At 42.2% G+C, this 14,724-nt stretch overlaps 1 long non-coding RNA gene across 1 annotated transcript in view; it reads left to right on the forward strand.

Annotated features, from left to right (window-relative positions):
• The first annotated feature begins 4,079 nt into the window (after positions 1 to 4,079).
• Positions 4,080 to 14,724, forward strand: part of LOC130275601 (uncharacterized) — a 33,260-nt gene continuing 22,615 nt past the window's right edge. Inside the window, exon 1 of the long non-coding RNA XR_008844835.1 lies at positions 4,080 to 4,150. This is a non-coding gene — a long non-coding RNA (uncharacterized LOC130275601). The remainder of the gene's footprint in view (positions 4,151 to 14,724) is intronic.

A 14,724-nucleotide genomic window follows, 5' to 3' on the forward strand; every position in this document is an offset into this window, starting at 1 on the left:
TTGATGCCAGCTCCCATTTCTGAGGAAGCCTCTCTGTAAATTTAGCGCTGCTGACTCAGGTGGGCTTCTACATGAGACCGGCATATGTGATGTTCTTAAAGAATTCCCTGTTAATTGTAAGGATCGGTGGGGATGTAAACACAGGTCTCTGTGACATGTCAAATGTTATTGAAATGATAGTAACACTTTAAGGTGCTTGTTGAGCCCCACAAGATTCTAAGGGATCAGGGTGGCATGTGAAAAGAAAATTATACTCAACTTTCCCTGAATCAATGTATATTACAAATATACATATTATCTACATTATATCAAAAGTTGTTGTTAATGACAAGTACACTTTAATGTGAACAAACCTTTAGGTCCCATTCATACTCCCAAATTTTAGCAGAATTTCTGTGCGGACATTCTGTGGGCAGTCGGCATTAGGACTGCTCGAAAAAACGCTGACTCAATAGGTGGCAATGCATTTCAAAGCAGATTTTGAATGGACGGGGGATGGCATTTGAATGTGTTCACCAGTTGTTTCTAGCACGGAAATTCTGTCCTTTGCACAGCGTTGTGCTGTCTTTGGGTCTCACTCCTGAGACCCACTGTGATTGAGACTTACAAGTTGGGGAAGTGAGCAGCAGCATTCTTAAAGGGGTACTCCGGTGGAAAACTTTTTTTTTTTTTAATCAACTGGTGCCAGAAAGTGAAACAAATTTGTAAATTTCTTCTATTAAAAAAAATCTTAATCCTTCCAGTACTTATTAGCTGCTGAATACTACAGAGGAAATTATTTTCTTTTTGGAATACAATGCTCTCTGCTGACATAACGAGCACAGTGCTCTCCCTCTCTCTCTCTTTTGCAAAAAAAAACAATCCTCATATGGGTCTGTAGGTGGAAAATTTAAAAGTGCTTATGACTATTAGAAGACGAGAAGGAAAAAAAAAATGAAAGTGCAAAAAAAAAAAAAAAAACACTTCAGTGCACCACTTTGTATGATTCCTCCTCCACAACTTTTTGAGACTTTTCAACCCTTTGCACAAAAAACCCCAAAACAAATGATGTCCATAGCCAGTATTGTAAGGCTTCTTTCACACTACCGTCTTGTTCCTGCATTTTGACAGCCGTTTTTCTGCTGAAAGAGGTCATGAAAAAATAGACAAAATAACTGAACATAACGGATGATAATGGATGACCAATGTCCGTTATTTTAACCGGCATTCTGTCAAATTAACGGACATGTTCCATCCGTTATCACCCGTTATTTCATCTGTTATATTCTGTTATTTTATGTCCGTTATTTTATTTCCATGTTCTGAGCATGCGCAGTACAAATAACGTATCATAACGGGCACTAACAGATATCAATTGTGAACGTCCGTCACCCATAGACTTCAATGTTAAAATGTTAACAGCCGTTATCCCACCGTTATTTTTGACGGGACAAAAAGCAGTGCATGCACTGTCGTTTGTGCCATCAAAAAGAACGGCCGTTAGTCATAACTGGGACATAACTGATACTAAAGTATGGTCAAAAAATCCCATTGACCTGAATGGGATATTCGGACGGCCATATTAGAAACTTTTAGATGTGAGTTCATGATGGAAGATTTTGCAGGGTGACAACGGTAGTGTGAAAGGGGCCGAAGCCAGGTCTGGGATGGTATATGTTTGTGGTGTAATTGTGTTTATTTATTTTTTTAACCTCTTAAGGATGCAGGGCATACCTGTATGCCCTGAGTCCGCTCCCTTTCTATAACGTGTGGCCACAGCGAGGCCCCCCTGTCATAGTGGGTCGGGCTCGCTTGGCCTCTAACAGCCACGAGTCCCAGCTGTTAATAGCCTGCGGCACTGATGGCGGTGCCGCGCACTATTAACCCTTTAGACGCGGCGTTCAAAGTTGATCGCCACATCCAAAGTGAAAGTAAACTACTCCCGGCTGAGATCCAGGCATGAGCAGTCAAGCGGAAGAATCATTGATGAATGTTATCCTATGGGATAACAATGATCAATGTAAAAAATCAGTGTGTGCAGTATTAATGGCAAAAACAAAAGTGAAAAGATCATTTAACCCCTTCCCTAATAAAAGTTTGAATCGCCCCCCTTTTACCATTAAAAAAAAAAAACTGTGTAAATAAAAATTAACATGTGGTATCACCGTGTGCGAAAATGTCCAAATTATAAAAATATATAATTAAACCGCGCGGTCAATGGTGTACATGCCAAAAAATTCCAAAGTCCAAAATTGCGTATTTTTGGTCACTTTTTATATCATGAAAAAATGAATAAAAGCGATCTAAAAGTCAGACCAATACACATATGGTACCGCTAAAAACTTCAGATCACGGTGCAAAAAATTAGCCCTCATACCGCCTGTACGCAAAAAAAATTTAATAGTTATAGGGGTCAGAAGTTTTAAACATATACATTTTCCTGCATGTAGTTATGATTTTACCCAGAAGTACGACAAAATCAAACCTATATAAGTAGGGTATCATTTTAATTGTATGGACCTACAGAATAAAGAGAAGGTGTCATTTTTTTTTTTTTTAACTGTAATTTTTATTAAGAAGTTTTGCAGTTACAGTAATACAAAAGCAAAGTAAGTAAGAAACATCACGGCAGCCAGGCCCAACGCCTGTCGCAGGTAATAAGAACAGTACCAGGGACGAGGCCCAGCAACAAGTAGCAGAACAGGGATCAGACCCCAACAAAAAGAACTGCCGAGGCACACAAGATACCATAGACGAACTAAAGTAAGCCTCCGGCACAAAGACATGATGCTACCATGGGCATAACATAAAACATATGGGACTCATATGCATGGGCAACTACGTACCACATACCACCAAACACAGACAACAAGACGACAAAGTCCACTGACAAAAAAGGAGGGGATTGGGGAAGGGAAGACAAGCAACAGCACACAAAGACAACATAGAACAACCACAAAAGGTACAAAAAAGAAATCGGATAGAGAAAGAGAAGGAAGAGGGGGGAGGAGGAGAGAAAATGAAAGAGAGGAATATCAAGGCGGTTGCCTATCAGTATAACGATCCCAGGGCTCCCAGACCGAAAGAAATAAGGGGATAGAATTGTTGAGAGAAGCAGTCAAGAATTCCAAGGAACGCATCTCTCGGATACGAGCTAACAATTCTGACTCAGGAGGGGGGAGAGTCCTCTTCCAATGCTTGGCTACTAGGGTTTTGGCAGCCAGAACAACATGTTGGAAGAGCTTAAAAGGCTTCTTAGATAAGGAGGGATGAGAAAGATGGAGGAGGTAAATAAGGGGGTCCAAGGGGACCAATATACCTAACACATCATATAGCAATCTCTGCACCCCTCTCCAATAATCTGTCAATAAGGGGCAAGACCAAAATAAATGGAACACTGTGCCCAGTCCCACCCCACACCGCCAACACTGAGGAGGAATATCAGGATTAAGTCTATTCAATAATTCTGGAGTATGATAGACAAGGTGTCATTTTTACAAAAAATGCACTGCGTCGAAACTGAAGCCCCCAAAAGTTACAAAATGGTTTTTTTTTTTCAATTTTGTCGCACAATGATTTTTTTTTTTTTAACATTTTGCTGTTCATTTTTAGGTAAAATGACTGATGTCATTATGAAGTAGAATTGGTGGCGCAAAAAATAAGCCATCATATGGATTTTTAGGTGCAAAATTGAAAGAATTATAATTTTTTAAAGGTAAGGAGGAATAAACGAAAGTGCAAAAACGGGAAAAAACCCGGGTCCTTAAGGGGTTAAGTAAAGTCGCACTTCATACATCAGTAACCAATGCAAAGTGAGGAACCAAATAGGGTACTAAAGTGATTTTAGTAAAAGAAACTACTTTGCAAAAAGACACAACCTTCGGCAAAAAGAACACAAAAAAGCTTCAAAAATCCCCTCCCGCCTCCATAGAGAACTAGATTACAGTAGACGTGTGTGTAGAATATTTTAGTAACCCTGCACTTTGTCCCAGCTCGTCCTGGATGTGATGCTGCACTCCGCTCAGTTACTGTGCACTGACACATAGCTGCCTGCAGGGGGTGCTCTCACACGCCGTCCTGATTGTCGCACAGCTCTGCTACTTTTCCACCCTTCTACAAGAATGTAGTAATGGTAGAAGTGTCTGCACAGGAGTCCGATGCTCCCGGATCAGTAAGTATCTATATTCTATAGTAACTATACAGTACGGTTTTATGTTGAACTTGATGGACTCTTGTCTTTTTTTCAACCTTATAAACTATGTAACTATATGTAACTCCAGCAGGCGGTATAAAGCTGTGCAGCAGTCCTGGAGTTCTGCAGGTCCCGGGCGGGATTAGTGCACACAATGTAACTTCCCCCCCTTTCGGTGCAGGGGGGGAGCGGTAAGAACTTAGTGCGGGTTCTGATGTGGCATTGCAGCACATAGTCTTTTCCCTCCGGTTTTTGGGGACATGTAGCTGCTCGTACAGGGATCTCTGGCTCCTACAGATCATCCTTTGTTCCTTATGCAGCTGCCGTACCCGGCATGATGTCCTGTAGGGGGGTGGGCTGTGATCTATAGGAATGTGAGGGGGCAGGGATGGCTGCTTTGTATTGTTTCCAAACTGTGGGGCTCCAGATGTTGCAGAACTACAACACCCAGCATGCCCGGACAGCCACCTGGGATGGCTGAAAGGGACTGATCCAAATAGGTCCCGACAACAACTTACAGAGCATGCGGACTGTATAGCTACGCCAGGAAATTTCACACAGGACTATTACTCCCATCATCACCTGTTGATATCTCAATGATGAGGCAGTGCTGGTTACACTTTGACACACTACACCGCTGTTCTCCAAACTGTACACCTCCAGCTGTTGCAAAACTACAACTCCCAGCATGCGTTGGCTGTCCGGGCATGCTGGGAGTTGTAGTTTTGCAACAGCTGGAGGTTCACAGTTTGAAGACCACTGCTATAGATTAACCTCTTAAGGACTCAGCCCATTTTGGCCTTAAGGACTCAGACAATTTAATTTTTACGTTTTCATTTTTTCCTCGTCGCCTTCTAAAAATCATAACTCTTTTATATTTTCATGCACAGACTAGTATGAGGGCTTGTTTTTTGCGTGACCAGTTGTCCTTTGTAATGACATCACTCATTATACCATAAAATGTATGGCGCAACCAAAAAACACTATTTTTGTGGGGAAATTAAAACGAAAAACGCAATTTTGCTAATTTTGGAAGGTTTTGTTTTCACGCCGTACAATTTATGGAAAAAATTACATGTGTTCTTTATTCTTAGGGTCAATACGATTAAAATGATACCCATTATTATATACTTTTATATTATTGTTGTGCTTAAAAAAAATCACAAACTTTTTAACCAAATTAGTACGTTTATAATCCCTTTATTTTGATGACCTCTAACTTTTTTATTTTTCCGTATAAGCGGCGGTATGGGGGCTCATTTTTTGCGCCATGATCTGTACTTTTTTTTGATACCACATTTGCATATAAAAAACTTTTAATACACTTTTTATAATTTTTTTAAAATAAAATGTATTAAAAAAGTAGGAATTTTGGACTTTTTTTAATTTTTTTTCGTTCACGCCGTTCACCGTACGGGATCATTAACATTTTATTTTAATAGTTCGGACATTTACGCACGCGGCGATACCAAATATGTCTATAAAAAATGTTTTTTACGCTTTTTGGGGGTAAAATAGGAAAAAACGGACGTTTTACTTTTTTATTGGGGGAGGGGATTTTTCACTTTTTTTTTACTTTTACTTTTACATTTTTTTAAATTTTTTTTTACACTTGAATAGTCCCCATAGGGGACTATTCATAGCAATACCATGATTGCTAATACTGATCTGTTCTATGTATAGGACATAGAACAGATCAGTGTTTTCGGTCATCTTCTGCTCTGGTCTGCTCGATCACAGACCAGAGCAGGAGACGCCGGGAGCCGGACGGAGGAAGGAGAGGGGACCTCCGTGCGGCGTTATGAATGATCGGATCCCTGCAGCAGCGCTGCGGGCGATCCGATCGTTCATTTAAATCGCGAACTCCCGCAGATGCCGGGATCTGTATTGATCCCGGCACCTGAGGGGTTAATGGCGGACGCCCGCGAGATCGCGGGCGTCGGCCATTGCCGGCGGGTCCCTGGCTGCGATCAGCAGCCGGGATCAGCCGCGCATGACACGGGCATCGCTCCGATGCCCGCGGTTATGCTTAGGACGTAAATGTACGTCCTGGTGCGTTAAGTACCACCTCACCAGGACGTACATTTACGTCCTGCGTCCTTAAGGGGTTAAAGGGGTACACCGGTGAAAACCTTTTTTCTTTTAAATCAACTGGTGGCAGAAAGTTAAACATATTTGTAAATTACTTCTATTAAAAAATCTTAATCCTTCCGGTGCTTATTAGCTGCTGAATGCTACAGAGGAAATTCCTTTCTTTTTGGAACACTGATGACATCACGAGCACAGTGCTCTCTGCTGACATCTCTGTCCATTTTAGCAACCATGCATAGCAGATGCATAGCAGATGTATGCTAAGGGCAGCATGGTGGCTCAGTGGTTAGCACTGCTGCCTTGCAGTGCTGGGGACCTGGGTTCAAATCCCACTAAGGACAACAATAAATAAAATGTTATTATTATTATTATAATAATGTCAGCAGAGAGAACTGTGCTCGTGATGTCATCAGAGAGCATTCCAAAAAGAAAATAATTTCCTCTGTAGCATTCAGCAGCTAATAAGTACAGGAAGGATTAAGATTTTTTAATAGAAGTAATTTACAAATATGTTTAACTTTCTGTCACCAGTTGATTTAAAAGAAAAAAGGTTTTCACCGGAGTACCCCTTTAACTCTACAGTTATTGTTCATCATTCTAACTTGCAGCAGATTGTTTTATTAAGAGAGTCCGAAACCCTCTAGTCTGGTGCCATATTGATGGCTAAAAACTGATCAGGACATTACATACAGGACTACTACTCCCATCATTACCTGCCTGATATCCCAATGATGAAGCTGTTGTAGTGCAGTCGTAAAGATACAGCAAGCATGCAGCTACCCATTAGAACGTTCCACCAGGAGATATGTGTTCAAACTACTACTCCCCTCATCATCTATTTACATCCCAATTAGAGATGAGCGAACTTACAGTAAATTCGATTCGTCACGAACTTCTCGGCTCGGCAGTTGATGGCTTTTCCTGCATAAATTAGTTCAGCTTTCCGGTGCTCCGGTGGGCTGGAAAAGGTGGATACAGTGCTAGGAAAGAGTCTCCTAGGACTGTATCCACCTTTTCCAGCCCACCGGAGCACCTGAAAGCTGAACTAATTTATGCAGGATAAGTCATCAACTGCCGAGCCGAGAAGTTCGTGACGAATCGAATTTACTGTAAGTTCGCTTATCTCTAATCCTGATGATGAGGCAGTAGTACCGCACTTGCAATAATAGAGGAATACGATACGTACAGCCACATTTAGGGTAAATTTCCACACAACTGTGGAATCTGCGTTCTCTATATAAATAATGAATAATAATAATGATACGATGATAATATCATTATACTGTATTATTAATAATAATAATAATAATAATTAATTATTATTATCATTATATAAAAATAAAAAAAATAAAAAAATTACAAAAACTTTCAACGCTTTTGCCTGCATTTTGCTGATTTTTTTTCCCCATTACATTTTGTCTGGCATTTTTTTTTTTTTTTTTTTTTTTTATTCTAGTGTAACTTGCTTTATTTTGAGCATTTGTTAATGTTAAACCACATTGGGGGGGGGGATTTATCAAAACCTGTGCAGAGGAAAAGGTGACCAGTTGCCCATAGCAACCAATCAGATCGCTTCTTTCATTTTTAACAAGGCCTCTGCAAAATGAAAGAAGCGATCTGATTGGTTGCTATGGGCAACTGGGCAACTTTTCCTCTGGACAGGTTTTGATAAATCTCCCCCATTGCCTTTTTTTTTTCTTCATTTTTCCTGTCTCATAGATATTCTGTCATTGAGCCCCCCCCCAAAAAAACAACCAAAACACCAATAAAGAAAGAAAAAACACTACATTGAAAAACTTTAAGTAGTTGTGGTGGTTTTATAGTTTTACATCATTATATAAAAATTGCAAAAAAAAAAAAAAAAAAGAATCCCAAAAACTTTCAACGCTTTTGCCTGCATTTTGACTATTTTTTTGTTCCATTACATTTTGTCTGGCGTTTTTTTTTGTATTCTAGTGCAACTTATTGCTTTATTTTGAGCATTTGCCAATGTTAAACCCACATTGCCTTTTTCTTATTTATTTTTCCTCTCATAAAAAATCTGTCACTGAGCCCCCCCCCAAAAACAAACAAAAACACCAATAAAGAAAAAAAAGCTATACGGTCTGTCGGTTTTATAGTTTCACACCATCTGACCGTGGTATTTTTTTGCGCAAAAAAAAAAAAAAAAAAAAGGAAAACAAAACTGTGCGTTGAATGAATCAATTTTTGGGTGTTTTTGTGAAGAAAAAAAGTGGAAACCCAGCCTTGGGGGATGGTAACACGATGGTAATTTGCAGTGGTGTAACCAATGTGAGTTACGCTACCGTTCACTTTAATGGGTCAGTCTGCAAATCTGCCACTATTGCGGACTTTTGGCGGACCCACTGAAATGAATGGTAGCGTAACTGCCAGCGAGTTACGATCGTGTGCATGTACCCTTAAAGGGGTACTACGGTGGAAAAGTTTTTGTTTTTTTAATCAACTGGTGCTGGAAAGTTAAACAGATTTGTAAATTGCTTCTATTAAAAAATCTTAATCCTTCCAGTACTTATTAGCAGCTGAATACTACAATACTATATTTTTTTTCTTTTTGGAACACAGAGCTCTCTGCTGACATCATGAACACAGTGCTCTCTGCTGACATCTCTGTCCATTTTAGGAACTGTCCAGAGCAGCATATTTACTATGGGGATTTTCTCCTACTCTGGACAGTTCTTAAAATGGACAGAGATGTCAGCAGAGAGCACTGTGGTCCAAAAAGAAAATAATTTCTTCTGTAGTATTCAGCAGCGAATAAGTGCTGGAAGGATGAAGATTTTTTAATAGGAGTAATTTACAAAAAAAGTTTTCCACCGGAGTACCCCTTTAAGCGCACTCCAACACAAGCTATATGTCCAAATTACTACTCCCTTTCATGCCTGTTTATATCGTAATGATGAGGCAGTAGTACTGGTTTCGCATATATAAAATAATGCGCACAGCTGCACTTAAACCAGGACCTAGTGTAAATTTTTGCATTTTTTTAGAGCCATAATTTTTTTTTTTCATTCACAGAGCCATATAGGGGCTTGCTTTTTGCAGTACCAATTGTACTTTGTATTGCTACTCTTCATTTTACCGTAAAATATACTGTGAAACAAAATAACAATTTTTGTGAGTTTAAAAAAAAAAGAAAAAAACAATTCAGCAAAGTTTTTTTTTTTTTTTTATACAATTTATTGTGCAGTAAAATTGACAAGCCATCTTTATTCGTCAGGTCGGCACGATGACAGCGATATCCCATTTGTGTTGTTTTCATTTTGTTTTACTGCTTTTTAAAATTGCTCAGAATTGCTGTATTTTGACCCTCAACTTTTTTTTTGTCTTCATCTATGAAGTAAGAACTTGTTTTTGTTTTTTTAAACTGATATACCTGGGCATGTATGTTACTTCACGGCGAGCATGTGACTCCAGATTTGTAGGTATTCATAAGACATTTACCACGTTCAGGTCTTCTCGTATAAGTCTTTATTTATTTGCATGATTTCACATTCTTAGAGATACAATACTTCTGTTATTGGGGTACGATGATCCCCATCCCAGATAGGTAAGATGAATGACAAATACCTCAGCGGAGACATATACGAGAAGACGTGAATGTGGTAAATTTCTTATGAATACATACAAATCTGGAGTCATATGCTTGCCGTGAAGTAACATACTTGCCCATGCATACCAGTTTAAAGGGGTACACCGCTGCTCAGCGTTTGGAACAAACTGTTCTGAACGCTGGAGCCGGCGTCGGGAGCTCGTGACATCATAGCCCCGCCCCCTCATGACATCACACCCCGCTCCTTCAATGTAAGTCTATGGGAGGGGGGTGTGACGGCTGTCACACTCCCCTACCATAGACTTGCATTGAGGGGGTGGGGCGTGACACCATGAGGGGGCGGGGTTATGACGTCACAAGCTCCCGGCGCCGGCTCCAGTGTTCGGAACAGTTTGTTCCAAACGCTGAGCAGCGGCGTACCCCTTTAAAGTTGCTTCAATGCAAGTCTATGGAAGGGGGGAGTGACGGCTGTCAAGCCCCCTCCCATATTCTTGCACTGAGGGGGCGGGGTGTGACACCATGAGGGGCGGGGCTATGACGTCATGAGCTCCCGGCGCTGGCTCCAGTGTTCGGAACAGTTTGTTCCAAATGCTGAGCAGCGGCGTACCCCTTTAAAGTTGCTTCAATGCAAGTCTATGGGAGGGGGGCATGATGGCTGTCACGCCCCCCCTCCCATAGACTTGCATTGAGAGGGCGGGGTGTGACACAATGAGGGGGTGGGGCTATGACATCACGAGCTGCCGGCGCCGGCTCCAGCATTCCAAACGCTGAGCTGCGGCGTACCCCTTTAAAGTTGCTATATAACATTGGTGGAAACTAATGAAGATGTACTAGTTGTGTAGAGTGACCACAAGCTATTGACTTGTTTTTATGTCGATATCTTTAGTTTTTATCATTATTATTTTAGGGTAGATGGGACGTTTTTTATTGTTTTTGTTTTTCATTTTTTCTGGAATGTGATGTGAACAAAAATGTAATTCAGGTGATTAATGGTCTATTGAAATGTACAGTATTCTGCGCAGATTTCAATGTAAACTGTATGACTGAACCCAGCTTGAAATCCTGCGCATCAGATCTGCGCAGAATTTTGTACGTGTACATAGACCCTAAAAAGGGATTGGTATAGTTTTGGTATATTTTTTTTTCCCTGCCATTCACTGTGCAGGATCAATAATGTGATATTTTTATTATTTGGACAATTCTGCATGTGGTGATACAAAATGTGTTTATTGTTCTGTTTGGCAAAGGGGTGTGATTAAAATTTTTATTATGGGAGCGGTTTATTTATATATTACTAGTTGAGTACATGGAGTACACAGTCTTCCAAATAAATCTTGTGGGAGAGGAAAAGCAACAGTGATGCTCTCTTACTCATATTTCATCCTTATAACTTGTCCTCATATCCTGTCCTCATATCCCGACCTCATATCGCGACCTCATATCTCGTCCTCCTATTCCGTTCTCATATCTTGACCTCCTATCTCTGTTCTCATATCCCTACCTCATATCCTGTCCTTATATCCCGACCTCACATCCTGTCCTCATATCCCGACTTCATATCCCTACCTCATATCCCGACCTCATAGCTCATCCTCATATCCCGTCCTCATATTCCTTTCTCATATCTTGACCTCCTATCTCTGTTCTCATATCCCGTCCTCATATCCCGTCCTCATACCCCGTCCTCATATCTTGTCCTCATATCCCGTCCTCATATCCCGACCTCATGTCCCAACCTCATGTCCCGACCTCATGTCCCGTCTTCATATCCCAACCTCATATCCCGACCTCATATCCCGTCCTCATATCCCGACCAAATGTAACAAAAGATATGAAGATCAGCTCACTCAATGTTATATAAGTCCCGGCATCTAGCACAACCTCTCCTAGTGGAAGCTCGAGAATGTAGCTCTGGGGCTGGGTCGCCAGATGGTATGATAGCAGACAAAAGAACAGGATTTCCGGCTCCCAACTCAGATAAAGTTCCAGGCTTTAATTTAGATCATATTAAAATACAAAAACAGCATGAAAAAAAAGAGAGAAAATAAAAGAACACTAACGAAATGCACCAACGCGTTTCGACTTATTAATATGTCTTAGCCATGACTAAGACTTATTAATAAGTCGAAATGCGTTGGTGAGTTTCGTTAGTGTTCTTTTATTTTCTTTCTTTTTTTTGCATGCTGTTTTTGTATTTTAATATGATCTAAATTAAAGCCTGGAACTTTATCTGAGTTGGGAGCCGGAAATACTCATATCCCGACCTCATATCCCGACCTCATACCTCATCCTCATATCCCATCCTCATATTCCTTTCTCATATCTTTCTAAAAGCAGAAGAGTAGGCGCTCCATAGGGTAATACCACCGGAGATGGGGGGGAGGGGAGAGTGAAATCTAATTGTGACTGCTCACCCTGGGTGGTTGTGTAACAGCATACACAACAATGGAAAACGCTGGGATACAATGGTCCGTCTGCGGCCCTCCTGGTGTGGATATATGTGTATACAAGAAAAAGCTTCAATGATAGGAACAGGAGTACATCGGCGCCGAACGGACCCAGGACACGGCAAGGTAGGAAGGTAAAATCCAATTTATTCGATGCAACGTGTTTCCCTGCGCAAGCGCAGATTCATCAGGCATCCTGACTGATGAATCTGCGCTTGCGCAGGGAAACGCGTTGCATCGAATAAATTGGATTTTACCTTCCTACCTTGCCGTGTCCTCGGTCCGTTCAGCGCCGATGTACTCCTGTTCCTATCATTGAAGCTTTTTCTTGTTTCTCATATCTTGACCTCCTATCTCTGTTGTCATATCCCGTCCTCATATCCCATCCTCATATCCTGACCTCATATCCCGACCTCATATCTCGTCCTCTTATCCCGTCCTAATATTCCTTTTTCATATCTTGACCTCCTATCTCTGTTCTCATATCCCTACCTCATATCCCTACCTCATATCCCTTCCTCATATCCCGTCCTCATATCTTGACCTCAAATCCCGTCCTCATATCCCATCCTCATATTCTGTCCTCAGGTGAGCTGTAATGAAAAGATTGTAGGGGTGTCGCTTTACAGGGGTTGTCTTGTCCTCATATCCCGCTTTTTTACATTCACACCGATCCCCTTGCAAGCTGTTAAACATTATGGCCGACATTTATCATTGTCTTTAGACTGGTTTTTGTGTCTAGAAAAAGTGCAAAAAAGGCACAAGCAGGGTTTATTTGCTCCTTTTGGTTTACACATTTCTGCTGATTTTGAGTTGTAATCCACTGATTTTGGCAATACACATGATATGGAAGGGTTTTATCAACTGCGCCTTTTTGTGCGCAAAGCCATTGAAAAATCTCTAAAACTACACCAACCCAGACTTAGCTTAGCTTTTTGGTGTATGTGAAGAGAGAAATTTCAGAACATGTGACCTGCACAAAATTTATCAAATGCTCTGCGACCATTTAGGGTGCGTTCACACATGCGTATTTTTGCTGCAGATTTTGCTGCCCATTGACTTTAATGGGTAGATAAATCCGCTGAAGCAAATCTGCAGCAGAAAATACGCACGTGTGAACGCACCCTTAATAAATTTGGCGCTCCTACACATTACAGCACACAAAAAAAGGTGTAGAAAAATACTTCACTTACACCTACAATGATAAACGTTGAAGGGCATTAACGTTAAGTCCCTGGCTTGCTGCAGCAGACTCACCGCCAATGGCAGACGTTAGCGATATTACACATGTGATAAGGGTAAGGCTAGGGTCACATTGCTGTCAGACTCCGCTATTCTCAGTTCCGTCAGCAATTCCGTCAGAACTACAGGAGTTTAGTGGAGATGTAGTGCACATTTTTTTTCTCTCCTAAACTCCGGTAAACTACAGGATCCCCACTGAACCCCATTCAAGTGAATAAGTCCTTGGAGACCCGGTGTGAGGTGGTTTTTTGCGCCCCCGTAGATCTATGCGTCCGCTCCTCCCCCAGCTCTCCGAACATTTCCGAAGCTAGAAGTGGGGGAGGGCAGAGCAAGGGGAGAGAGAAGGTCCACGCCCCTCCCTCATCTCCCCTCCCTGAGCTCGGCTGGACGCAGATCTCTACGGCACGCCCCCTCCCTGAGGACATAGATCTCCACGGCAGGTCCCCTCCCTCATCTCCCCTCCCTGAGGATGTAAATCTCCACGGCAGGTCCCCTCCCTCATCTCCCCTCCCTGAGGACGTAGAGCAGTGCTCCCAATGAGCTCTATGTGTAAAGGGGGACATACTGTACTGGCTAAAGGGGGACATACTGCACGGGCTAAAGGGGGACATACTGTATGGGCTAAAGGGGGACATTTAGCCTGTACAGTATGTCCCCCTTTAGCCCATGCAGTATGTCCCCCTTTAGCCCGTGCAGTATGTCCCCCTTTAGCCCGTGCAGTATGTCCCCCTTTACACATAGAGCTCATTGGGAGCACTGCTCTACGTCCTCAGCTTGGGGAGATGAGGGAGGGGACCTGCCGTGGAGATTTACGTCCTCAGCTCGGGGAGATAAGGGAGGGGACCTGCCGTGGAGATTTACGTCCTCAGGGAGGGGAGATGAGGGAGGGGACCTGCCGTGGAGATTTACGTCCTCAGGGAGGGGAGATGAGGGAGGGACCTGCCGTGGAGATTTACGTCCTCAGGGAGGGGAGATGAGGGAGGGGACCTGCCATGGAGATTTACGTCCTCAGGGAAGGAAGATGAGGGAGGGGATCTGCCGTGGAGATCTATGTCCTCAGGGAGGGAAGATGAGGGAGGGGATCTGCCGTGGAGATTTACGTCCTCAGGGAGGGAAGATGAGGGAGGGGATCTGCCGTGGAGATTTACGTCCTCAGGGAGGGGAGATGAGGGAGGGGACCTGCCGTGGAGATCTATGTCCTC

The sequence above is a fragment of the Hyla sarda genome, chromosome 6 (genome assembly GCF_029499605.1).
Source record: "Hyla sarda isolate aHylSar1 chromosome 6, aHylSar1.hap1, whole genome shotgun sequence".
Taxonomy (NCBI): domain Eukaryota; kingdom Metazoa; phylum Chordata; class Amphibia; order Anura; family Hylidae; genus Hyla; species Hyla sarda.